The 12,902-nt window shown below is 43.4% G+C and overlaps 1 long non-coding RNA gene across 1 annotated transcript in view; it reads left to right on the forward strand.

Moving 5' to 3' along the window:
* The first annotated feature begins 357 nt into the window (after positions 1-357).
* Positions 358-12,902, forward strand: part of LOC149456242 (uncharacterized) — a 38,259-nt gene continuing 25,714 nt past the window's right edge. The window contains exon 1 of the long non-coding RNA XR_016313925.1: positions 358-574. This is a non-coding gene — a long non-coding RNA (uncharacterized LOC149456242). The remainder of the gene's footprint in view (positions 575-12,902) is intronic.

The raw sequence follows: 12,902 nt of genomic DNA on the forward strand, positions 1-12,902 counted from the left end.
CGACTGTCATCCGATCCTCCATACGCATGGAGAACAGATCTCCATCTGTCTGTTTTTAGCATACAGGATCTGATCAGATGCCGGCGGGTGTCAGCGGACACATGTCTGACGATACCAGCTGCTCCATAGAGAGCTATGGATGGTCCAATCGGGCCCGCCTGAAAGACTGACCCAATCGGACCGTCAGTGTAAAAGTGGCCTTAAGGTAAAAAAAATGTTTTCTATCCCTCTCTTCCCATTCACACAGGGCAAGGGGAGGACAGAGGGGAGAAGAGATCCAGCACTGTGCACGGCTGCATCTCTTCTCCCCTCTCTTCCTCTTCACACAGCACTCGAGCAGCAGCGGGAGCCAATGCTGCTGTCAATCAAATGCAGTGAGGAGAAAGTGGTGATGGTGGTGGGGGGCTAAGTCCCGCTGTGTAAGTCTATGGAGCGCAGCTTGGGAGCGTGCAGACACTGTGTGCCTCCATAGCAAATGGTTTGCTATGGGGACACACAAAGAAGAGGAGGATCCAGAAGTGCCTCAGTTGGACCCAGGAACAAGGCCGCTCTATGCAAAAGCATTACAGAGCAGGTGAGTATAACATGTTTGTTATTTAAATTTTTTCTTTTTTTTCTTTTTTACTTTATTAACCACCTCCCGTCCGGCCGTTGTATATAAACGGCCGGACGGTGGCACTGCAGGGTCGGGTGGCCGTCTATAAACGGCCTCCCCGCACCCTGCTTGTGCTCGCTCCCTGGGAGTGTGCAGCACCGCGATCCGGTGCCCGCTGTGTGAAACACCGATCGTCGGACGGGACCTCTGTACGAGGTCCCGATCATGTGATCACTGATTGGCCAATCAGTGATCACATGCAAAGTAGTAAGCAAGATGTCACTTCTGACATCATTGCTTACTACGTGTGAAATCTGTGAATGATCACAGAGGTCACATGGTACAAGGCTATTCACAAAAGCCTTGTACCATGTGACAAGCTGTGACCAATCACAGCTCACTCAGTACTTTTCAATGAGTGCAAGAATGCAGACAGAGAGAAGGAGAAATGATTGCTTTTACATCCTATATGGGTGTAAAAGCAATCAGTGTAAAAAAAAAAAAAAAAAATCTTCATCACCCCCCACAAGTAGTACAGTGTCACCATGGTGACACTGTACTGCCAGGGTGACAGTATGTAAAAAAAATAATATAAAAAAATAAAATAAAAAATGTAAAAAAAAATGTTTAAAAATTATAATTTTTGCTTCTAAACTAAATATCAAGATATTGGATGAAGCGCTCTGCTATAATAATGCTAAAAAAACAAAATTTTATACACAAATGTAAAAGTGACTAATACTTAAATAATATATGTGCTAAAATTATATAAAAAAATTTCATATAAGACCAGTCTGCCCCCAAATGGCTAAAACTGGTTATACATGTGCACACACAGCAAAAATAGAAAGTGACCAGGTGCTTGGGTACATAAATAGTGTCTTAATAAATACAAAGGTTTTAAAATCACAGTGAAAGGTGCCAAGTGTTTAAATAACAATAAATATACATATAATATAATCATGTGCAAAAAACATGCTATCACTCTTCTGTGAAGAAAATATATATATATTAAAGTGCTTTTGCATTCAGATAGTGCTCAGACCAAAGTGTCACTCCAGTGAATCAATCCTAAATATCCAGAGTGCCTCCTCACCTCCAACATTCGACCCCTAGAGGTCACAAATCATTTATTTAAATGATATTCCAAAAAAGCGACATCAGGATATAACTTGCCCCACGACTCAAAATCTCAATATATACGATGCCTCAGCCATATGTCCATGGACCATGGAAGATTTAAGCACAAAGAGAGATCTCCATAGCGCAATATGTAGTTTTATTATAAAGAAAAGCAGATAGAAAACTCACATGTTCTCAGAAGTGTACAAGCAGTTTCCCCATATCCTATGGGTGTAATAGGAAATCGTGTTTGCCGAAAACCGGAAATACGTCACCGGAAGTGCATCACCGAGCTCCACCCGGAAATGACGTCAATGAGCTCCACGCGTTACACCACTGTCACGTGGCTTCTTCAGGCTTGATCCTGAAGAAGCCACGTGACAGTGGTGTAACGCGTGGAGCTCATTGACGTCATTTCCGGGTGGAGCTCGGTGATGCACTTCCGGTGACGTATTTCCGGTTTTCGGCAAACACGATTTCCTATTACACCCATAGGATATGGGGAAACTGCTTGTACACTTCTGAGAACATGTGAGTTTTCTATCTGCTTTTCTTTATAATAAAACTACATATTGCGCTATGGAGATCTCTCTTTGTGCTTAAATCTTCCATGGTCCATGGACATATGGCTGAGGCATCGTATATATTGAGATTTTGAGTCGTGGGGCAAGTTATATCCTGATGTCGCTTTTTTGGAATATCATTTAAATAAATGATTTGTGACCTCTAGGGGTCGAATGTTGGAGGTGAGGAGGCACTCTGGATATTTAGGATTGATTCACTGGAGTGACACTTTGGTCTGAGCACTATCTGAATGCAAAAGCACTTTAATATATATATATTTTCTTCACAGAAGAGTGATAGCATGTTTTTTGCACATGATTATATTATATGTATATTTATTGTTATTTAAACACTTGGCACCTTTCACTGTGATTTTAAAACCTTTGTATTTATTAAGACACTATTTATGTACCCAAGCACCTGGTCACTTTCTATTTTTGCTGTGTGTGCACATGTATAACCAGTTTTAGCCATTTGGGGGCAGACTGGTCTTATATGAAATTTTTTTATATAATTTTAGCACATATATTATTTAAGTATTAGTCACTTTTACATTTGTGTATAAAATTTTGTTTTTTTAGCATTATTATAGCAGAGCGCTTCATCCAATATCTTGATATTTAATTTATGTGTCCCATGGTATAGGGTGTAGATGATAGCAGCTAGTTATATATAAGGAGTCTGTGGAGCGCAGGTGGATATATATATTTTTTGCTTCTAAACTAATTTGGATTTTTTTTTTTTTTTTACTAAAAAGATAACGGAATAAATTTTGGCTAAGATTTATGATGAAATATTATTTATTTGCAAAATTGTATAAAAAAAAACACTTTTTTTCAAAATTTTTGGACATTTCATTTACATAGCAAAAAAAATACAAATCCCAGTGGTGAATAAATACCACCAAAATAAAGCTTTATCTGTCTCAAAAAAATGGTAAAAAATTCATTTGGGTACAGTGTTGCATGACTGCGTGTTAAATCTAAATTATGATTCGGCACTTATATTGATGGCAAGCTTGCAAAATATTTGGTTTTTATGATTAGTCATAATTAATATTAATATGTGTGAATGGTCTTTGACAAATGGTAGTATTTACTATTCTTCAATTATAGCTGAGACCAAAAGATACAGTTGCAAGAAAAAGTATGTGAACCCCTTGGGATTACGTGGAGTTTTGCATGAATTGGGCATAAAATGTGCTCTGAATGTCATCTAAGTCACAACAATAGAAGAACACAGTCTGCTGAACATAATACTACACAAACATTAGATGTTGCCATGGTTTAATTGCACATAACATGTAAACATTCACAGTGCAGGGAGGAAAAAGTATGTGAGGCCCTGGCTTAATGACTTCTCCCAGAGCTAATTGGAGCCAGGAGTGAGCCAACCTTGACTCCAATCAGTGTGTTGATATTGGATGTGTTGCTGACAGCTGTCCTGCCCTTAAAAAACACACACCTGTTTTGGGTTTACTGGTTTCAAGAAGCACTGTCTGATGTGAACCATGCCTCTCAGAAAAGAGCTCTCAGAAGACCTACGATCAAGAATTGTTGACTTGCATGAAGCTGGAAAGGGTTACAAAAGTATCTCCTTGAGCCTTGATGTTCATGTGTCCACGGTAAGACAGACTGTCTACAATGGAGAAAGTTTAGCACTGTTGCTACTCTCCCTAGGCGTGGTCGTCCTGTAAAAATGACTGCAAGAGCACAGCACAGAATGCTGCATGAGGTAAAGAAGAATCCCAGAGTGTCAGCTAAAGACCTACAGAAATCTCTGGCACATGCTAACATTTTTGTTGACACATCTACAATCAGGAAAACATTAAACAAGAATGGAGTACATGGGAGGACACCACGGAGGAAGCCATTGCTGTCCAAAAAGAATATTGCAGCACGTTTGAAGTTTGCAAAAGAGCACCTGGATGTTCCACAGCACTACTGGCAAAATATACTGTGGACAGATGAAACCAAGATTGAGTTGTTTGGGAAGAACACACAACACTATGTGTGGAGAAAAAAAGGCACAGCACACCAACATCAAAACCTCATCCCCACTGTGAAACATGGCGGAGGGAGCATCATGGTTTGGGGCTGCTTTGCTGCCTCAGGGCCTGGAAGGATTGTTGTCATTGATGGGAAAATGAATTCCAGAGTTTATCAAGACATTTTGCAGGAAAACGTACGACCATCTGTCCGCCAACTGAAGCTCCGCAGAGGATGGGTGATGCAACAGGACAATGACCCAAAGCATACAAGTAATTCAACAAAACAATGGCTGCAACAGCACAGAATACGCCTTCTGGAGTGGCCCAGTCAGAGTCCTGACCTCAACCCGATTGAAATGCTGTGGCATGACCTTAAAAGAGCGATTCACACCAGACATCCCAAGAATATTGCTACACTGAAACAGTTTTGTGAAGAGGAGTGGTCCAAAATGACTCCAGATCGTTGTGCAGGTCTGATCTGCAACTACAGGAAACGTTTGGTTGAGGTTATTGCTGCCAAAGGAGGGTCAACCAGTTATTAAGTCCAAAGGTTCACATACTTTTCCCTCCCTGCACTGTGAAAGTTTACATGTTATGTGCAATTAAACCATGGCAACATCTAATGTTTGTGTAGTATTATGTTCAGCAGACTGTGTTCTTCTATCGTTGTGACTTAGATGACGTTCAGAGCACATTTTATGCCCAATTCATGCAAAACTCCACGTAATCCCAAGGGGTTCACATACTTTTTCTTGCAACTGTATACAAGTTAAGCTGAAATAGTATATACCAGTTGAAGGTTGAGTAGACTATATTTAGAGATATTTAGGCATAGAAGTATTTGGTAGTTATGTCAAGGTTATTAGAAGTGACTTACTATTACATTACGTATTTTCTGTGTATATTTAGTATACGTCTCTAACACTGATACATATATAGTTTAGTGATTATACATTGATATGTTCTTAAGCTATACTATCTTTTAAATATATAGCTAAGGGTTACATCATTGGTACATCAGCATACATATGTTCCTGTCCATCAAACATCATATGTATAGCATCTTTCCCTTTTATGAAATGGCTTTGCTAAGCAGTAATACTTTCCATAGAAGGTATTATGATCACTAACTATGACGTACATTTGCCTCATAAAAGACCATCGGAACGGACAAGGGACACACTCACGCTCACACACACTCTCTCTGATACACACAAGCAACATGACTCCTGCATACACACGTCTGAGAAGCTGCAACAGGCGCATACTGAGATCACTTCCAGCTACAATTTAGTCACATCCGGCTTCTCCTGCTTTACAAAGTCATTGGAAGGACAGCATGGAGCATGGAGCACATGGCAAAGACAGAACAGCCATGACAGATAATGGTGACTTTTTCTTTGAACTTTCGCTTGTCAGTTTTACAGTAGTTTCATCTACATGGAACTGTTCATAATACGCTTTACATTGTTTATTTGACACCATTGTGTGATAGAATAAAATCACACTTCATTTTTTATTACAATGGCTCTTTCGTTCATAATCGCCTCAAGACACTAGAAGAAGTATTATATGTGTCTAAAAATCTAACACCGCGCAATTGTCATTCAAAGTGTGATAGCGCTAAAAGCTGAAAATTGCCCTAGACAGGAAGGGGGGGAAAGTGTCCGGACTGGAAGGGGGGGGAAAGCGTCCGGACTGGAAAGGCGGGAAAGTGTCCGGAATGGAAGGGGGGGAAAGTGTCCGGAATGGAAAGGGGGGGAAAGTGTCCGGAATGGAAGGGGGGAAAGTGTCCGGACTGGAAGGGGGGGAAAGTGTCCGGAATGGAAGGGGGGAAAGTGTCCAGACTGGAAGGGGGGGAAAGTGTCCGGACTGGAAGGGGGGGAAAGTGTCCGGACTGGAAGGGGGGAAAGTGTCCGGAATGGAAGGGGGGGAAAGTGTCCGGAATGGAAGGGGGGGAAAGCGTCCGGACTGGAAGGGGGTGAAAGTGTCCGGACTGGAAGGGGGTGAAAGTGTCCGGACTGGAAGGGGGGTGAAAGCGTCCGGACTGGAAGGGGGGTGAAAGCGTCCGGACTGGAAGGGGGGTGAAAGCGTCCGGACTGGAAGGGGGTAAAAGTGTCCGGACTGGAAGTGGGGGAAAGTGTCCGGACTGGAAGGGGGGGAAAGTGTCCGGACTGGAAGGGGGTGAAAGTGTCCGGACTGGAAGGGGGTGAAAGTGTCCGGACTGGAAGGGGGGTGAAAGCGTCCAGACTGGAAGGGGTGAAAGCGTCCGGACTGGAAGGGGGGTGAAAGCGTCCGGACTGGAAGGGGGGTGAAAGCGTCCGGACTGGAAGGGGGTGAAAGCGTCCGGACTGGAAGGGGGGTGAAAGCGTCCGGACTGGAAGGGGGGTGAAAGCGTCCGGACTGGAAGGGGGTGAAAGCGTCCGGACTGGAAGGGGGGTGAAAGCGTCCGGACTGGAAGGGGGGGAAAGTGTCCGGACTGGAAGGGGGGGAAAGTGTCCGGACTGGAAGGGGGGGAAAGTGTCCGGACAGGAAGGGGTTAACACTTTAACCACTTCCAGACCGGACACTTTTACCCCCTTCCTGACCAGGCTAATTTTCAGCTTTCAGTGCTCTCACATTGTGAATGCCAGTTACTCAGGCATACGACACTGTATCCAAATGAAATTTTTATCATTTTTTTCACACAAATAGAGCTTTCATTTGGTGGTATTTAATCACCACTGGGGGTTTTATTTTTTTCTAGAAAAGTGGAAAAAGCCTGAAAATTTTGAAAATAAACATGTTTTTCTTCGTTTTTGTTACTAGATTTTGCAAATAAATATACTTTCTTCATTAATTTAGGCCAAAATCCATTGTGCTACCTTTGTTTGGTAGAAATAACCCAAATCAGTGTGTATTATTTAGTCTGTATTAAAGTTATAGAGTCCACAGACCACGGTATATATATTTGATATATTTGAAAATGTATCAATCCTGATGTACTGACTACCTATATAGTTTCTCAGGGCCCTAAAATAGCAGGATAATACAAATACCCCCCAAATGACCCCTTTTTGGAAAGTAGACAGTCTGAGGTATTTAATGAGAGGCAAGGAGAGTTTTTTGAAGTTGTAATTTTTTGCCAATTTTTTAAGGGGAAATGATAAAAGTAAATAATTTTAATTTTTTTTTCACAAAGTTGTCATTTTAACAAGTTCTTTCTCTCACACGGCATAGGCATACTTGCAGTTACACCCCAAAACACATTCTGCTACTCTTCCTGAGTATGGTGATACCAAATGTGTGAAACTTTTTCACAGCCTAGCCACATAGAAGGGCCCCACATCCAATAAGCACCCTTAGGCGTTCTAGGGGCAAAAATTACACATCTAATTTCTTGACTGTCTATCACAGTTTTGGAGGTCCTGGAGCACCAGGACAAAGGAATTACCCACAAAATGACCCCATTTTGGAAAGAAAACACCCCAAGGTATGTTTTAAGAGGCATGGGGAGTCTTCTGAAGACTTCATTTTTTGCCAAACGTTTTTGGAAAATGTGAAAAGAAGATGAAAATGTTTTTTTTTTTACGCAAAGTTGTCAATCTATGAGATATTTCTATTATACAACATAGGCATACTTAAAATTACACCCCAAAACACATTCTATAACTCTTTCTGAATATGGCGATACCAAATGTGTGAGACTTTTTCACAGTCTGGCCACATAGGGGGGCTCCACATCCAATAAGCACCTTTTGGAGTTCTAGGGGAAAAAATGACACATCTAATTTCTTGACTACCTAATGCCATTTTGGAGGTCCTGGAGCATCAGGACAATGGAATTACCCACAAAATGACCCCATTTTGGAAAGCAAACACTCCAAGGTATATTTTAAGAGTCATGTGGAGTCTTCTGAAGACTGCATTTTTTGCCAAAAGTTTTTGGAAAATGTGAAAAGAAAATGAAAATTTTTTTTTTTACGCAAAGTTGTCAATCTATGAGATATTTCTATTATACAACATAGGCATACTTAAAATTACACCCCAAAACACATTCTATAACTCTTCCTGAATATGGCGATACCAAATGTGTGAGACTTTTTCACAGTCTGGCCACATAGGGGGGCTCCACATCCAATAAGCACCTTTTGGAGTTCTAGGGGAAAAAATGACACATCTGATTTCTTGACTACCTAATGCCATTTTGGAGGTCCTGGAGCAGCCGAGTCTTCTGAAGACTTAATTTTTTACACAAATTTTCAGAAAATGTGGAAATTTATCTATTTTTTTTAACGCAATGTTACTAAATTTTGCAAATAAACATAGCATAAAGCATAGTGTAGCTTCACCTACAGCCTGTTCCTAAAAGCTCAATCTACTGGTACGTGGCTGCCCACATAGCACTATGTTCACTCACCAAGAAATTAAACAAAAGATAAACCAAAGAGTACCTGTGGTTTCAGTGCAGTTGTCTATAGAGGATGGGGGCACCAGTGTCTCGCAGGAAGGTAGCCAGTGGGATGTGCAGATGGGTCAGTACCGATGTCATGCATAGACGTGGTGAGCAAACAGGCAAAGCAGTGGTCCAGGAAGAAGACAGGAACATGGTCCATAAAAAGGCCACAGTCGATACAGACAGCAAGCAGAGACGTGATCAAAGGATTGGTCCAGGCAGAAACATAAAGCTTAGGGCCTTGGTTAGGTAAGACTGGACAAAGGGGTAGAGGCTTCGTCCCACCCAAATCTCTTCGAAGCCTCTGGTCTCCAGACCCTGATCCGGGAATTACAAAACCCAAAGAAAACAAAAAAGTTTTCTCTGCTTGGAAACACTACTCTGGATCCCCTCACATAAGTGAGACCCCTGTGTTGTCTTGAATCCCACTACTAAAGTGGGAGGGAAAAAGATCAGTCCAGGAGGCAGGCAGAAAACATGGTTGATTAACAGGCTGAGGTCAGTTCAGGCAGCAGGCAGAGGCATGGTCGATTTAACAGGCTGAGGTCAGTTCAGGCAGCAGGCAGAGGCATGGTCGATTTAACAGGCTGAGGTCAGTTCAGGCAGCAGGCAGAGGCAGAATCGATTAACAGGCTGAGGTCAGTTCAGGCAGAGGCAGAATCGATTAACAGGCTGAGGTCAGTTCAGGCAGCAGGCAGAGGCATGGTCGATTAACAGGCTGAGGTCAATTCAGGCAGAAGGCAGAGGCATGGTCGATTAACAGGCCGAGGTCAGTTCAGATGGAAAGCAGGAAAATGAATACAGGCAGAAACGTGGCAGGGAAATAGCAGGTAGGAGGACAAACAGAAATATCTTCACCATACTTCACTAATAATGTAGTGCGGTATGGTAGATACGGAAGCAATCTCCTATACAGAGACCAGGCTTTGAGGGACACTGGGGACAATAGTATCGGGTGTCACGTCGAATTCTATGTTTGGAGCATACACGACATTTTTTTTGAGGATGGCGGTCTGCTTGGGTAGTAGGGATGATATTGGGGAAATGTCTTTCATGCAATCTGCTCACTGCATCAGAGCGAATTTGTTCATGTACGGGTCTTCCTTGATAGATGAGGGATGTGATAATCTCTTCCTGATATTGTAAGAAGGTGACAGGTCTTTGTGTGGACTTCTGGTAAACGATGTAGGAATTGTACAGGGCCATATGGAAAAGGTAGAAGGATACTTTTTTATACCAGTAGATTGATCTTCTGTTGGGTATGTAGGGCTGTAGCATTTGATCATTTAAATCTACTCCCCCCATGAACAGGTTGTATTCGTGTATGCATTGAGGTTTTCGGATGGTACCGCGTCTTCCTTGAATTTCCAATGAGCTGCTGTTATGGATAGATGAAAGGACATACACATCCCGTTTGTCTTGCCACTTAAGGGCCAGGATTTCTTCATTTTGCAAGCTAGCTGACTCGCCCCTGTTTAGCTTGGTGGCAACCAATTGTTGTGGAAAGCCCTTCCGATTGGGTCGAGCTGTGCCACAGGCTACAATGTCCTTGAGATAAAGGTGGCGGAAAAGGAGCAGACTTGTGTAGAAATTGTCCACGTAAAGGTGGTACCCCTGGTTGAAGAGGGGGTATACCAGGTCCCAGACAATTTTTCCACTAATCCCCATATAAGCTGGGCATTCAGGGGGCTCTAGCTGACTGTCCTTTCCTTCGTAGATACGGAACTTGTGCACGTATCCTTAGACCTTTCGCAGAGTTTGTTCATTTTCACACCATATCTGGCCCGTTTGCTTGGAATGTACTGTTTTATGATCAGCCTCCCAGTGAAATGGATTAGGGATTCATCGACACAGATGTTTTTTTCAGGACAATATATTTCTGAAAATCTTTGGTTGAAATAATTGATCAGTGGCCGAATTTTATAAAGTTTGTCATACTCGGGGTGATCTCTGGGGGGGCACATGGAATTATCGTTGAAATGTAGAAAGTGCATTATTGTTCTATAGCGGGTCCTGGACATAGTGGCAGAAAAGAGCGGCATGTGATGAATGGGATTTGTTGACCAATAAGCATGTAATTCATTTTTTTTTGTTAGTCCCATATTAAATGCAAGGCCAAGAAACACTTTAAATTCTTCAACTGTGAGGCATTTCCACTCAAATGGATGGGCATAAAAGGAGTTGGGATTTTGGGTGATAAATTGCTGGGCAAAAAGATTGCATTGGTGCACAACTGAATTCAAAAAATCTTCAGTGAAAAATAAATGGAAAAAATCAATGGCTGTAAAATTTTGAGTTTCTACCTGAATGCCTGATTGGGCTATGAATGGGGGAATTATAGGTGCTCGTGATCCTGTAGGTAGCCACACAGGGTTTAAAAGTGCATCTGGGACAGCAGTATGGACCCTTGGTCGCTGACGTGACACCCGAGTACTAGTACTTGCACTTACACTGCTGGTACTAGCCATGTCAGAGGAAGATATTGAGCTGCTGGTGGTTGCTTGCTGGTCCTTGGAGCTCCTCAATCTTTTTGTTGGAACACCTTCTTCTGATTCAGAGAGTGAACCGCTGCTGTGTACTGGTTCATATACAGAATCTGAGTCTGACAGTGAGAGCTCTCCGTCACTCTCATCTGTCATACTCAGAATTTGAAATGCCTCCTCGCTTGAATATAATCTTTTGGCCATATTTTTGGCACTGTGATCAGGAACTACTGGAATGGCGGTGATCAGGATGATGGTGCTGGTGTACAGTGGTCTGATGTTACTGTAGTGAGGGACAGATGGCTGTCTGCGGTTGGTTTACACAAGATGCTGTTGGGCAAAGATCAGAGATACCGTGAGCTGGCAGGCAATGTTTTGTGAGTGTGTGTGTAAACTGTGTGCAAAGACTAAAAAGTACTCACAGTTTGCTGTAATGGCTCTCAGGTGATCAGGACTGGTATGGTGGTGATCAGGACCCGTGGGTTTAGCAGCGATCAGGATCCAATGATGTGGCGACGATCAGAACCCGCTGGTATGGCGGGGATCAGGACCCACTAGTTTGGTGGTGATCAGGATCTGCTGGGGTGGTGATCAGGACCTGCTGGTATGGCTGTGATCAGGATCTGTTAGTGTGGCGGCGATCAGGACCCGCTGGTATAGCTGTGATTGGGACCTGCAGGTGTGGCGGTGATCAAGACTTGGTGGTATGATGATCAGGATATGGTAGTGTGGAGGTGATCAAGACCTGCTGGTGTGGAGATCAGGGACACTGGGACGCTATGCAGTGACCAGGGACACAGCTGGGCCGCTGTGTGGCGATCAGGGACACTGGCGATCAGGGACACTGACAATCAGGGACACTGACAATCAGGGACACTGACTATCAAGGACACTGACGATCAAGGACACTTGTGATCAGGGACGCTTGTGATCAGGGACGCTGACGATCAGAGACACTGACGATCAGGAACACTTGTGATCAGAGACACTGACGATCAGGAACACTTGTGATCAGAGACACTGACGATCAGAGACACTGACGATCAGGGACACTGACTATCAAGGACACTGACGATCAAGGACACTTGTGATCAGGGACGCTTGTGATCAGGGACGCTGACGATCAGAGACACTGACGATCAGGAACACTTGTGATCAGAGACACTGACGATCAGAGACACTGACGATCAGGGACACTGACGATCAGGGACACTTGTGATCAGGGACACTGACGATCAGGGACACTGACGATCAGGGACACTTGTGATCAGAGACACTGACGATCAAGGACACTTGTGATCAGGGACGCTTGTGATCAGGGACACTGACGATCAGAGACACAGACGATCAGGGACACTTGTGATCAGAGACACTTGTGATCAGGGACACTTGTGATCAGGGACACAGACGATCAGGGACACTGACGATCAGGGACACTTGTGATCAGAGACACTGACGATCAGGGACACTTGTGATCAGGGACACTTGTGATCAGGGACACTTGTGATCAGGGACACTGACGATCAGGGACACTTGTGATCAGAGACACTTGTGATCAGGGACACTTGTGATCAGGGACACTTGTGATCAGGGACACTTGTGATCAGAGACACTGACGATCAGGGACACTGACGATCAGGGACACTTGTGATCAGGGACACTGGCGATCAGGGACACTGGCGATCAGAGACACTGGCGATCAGAGACACTGGC

The sequence above is a fragment of the Staurois parvus genome, unplaced genomic scaffold (assembly GCF_062004578.1).
Source record: "Staurois parvus isolate SC_StPar_1 unplaced genomic scaffold, SC_StPar_1.0 ptg000367l, whole genome shotgun sequence".
In the NCBI taxonomy this organism is placed as follows: Eukaryota; Metazoa; Chordata; class Amphibia; order Anura; family Ranidae; genus Staurois; species Staurois parvus.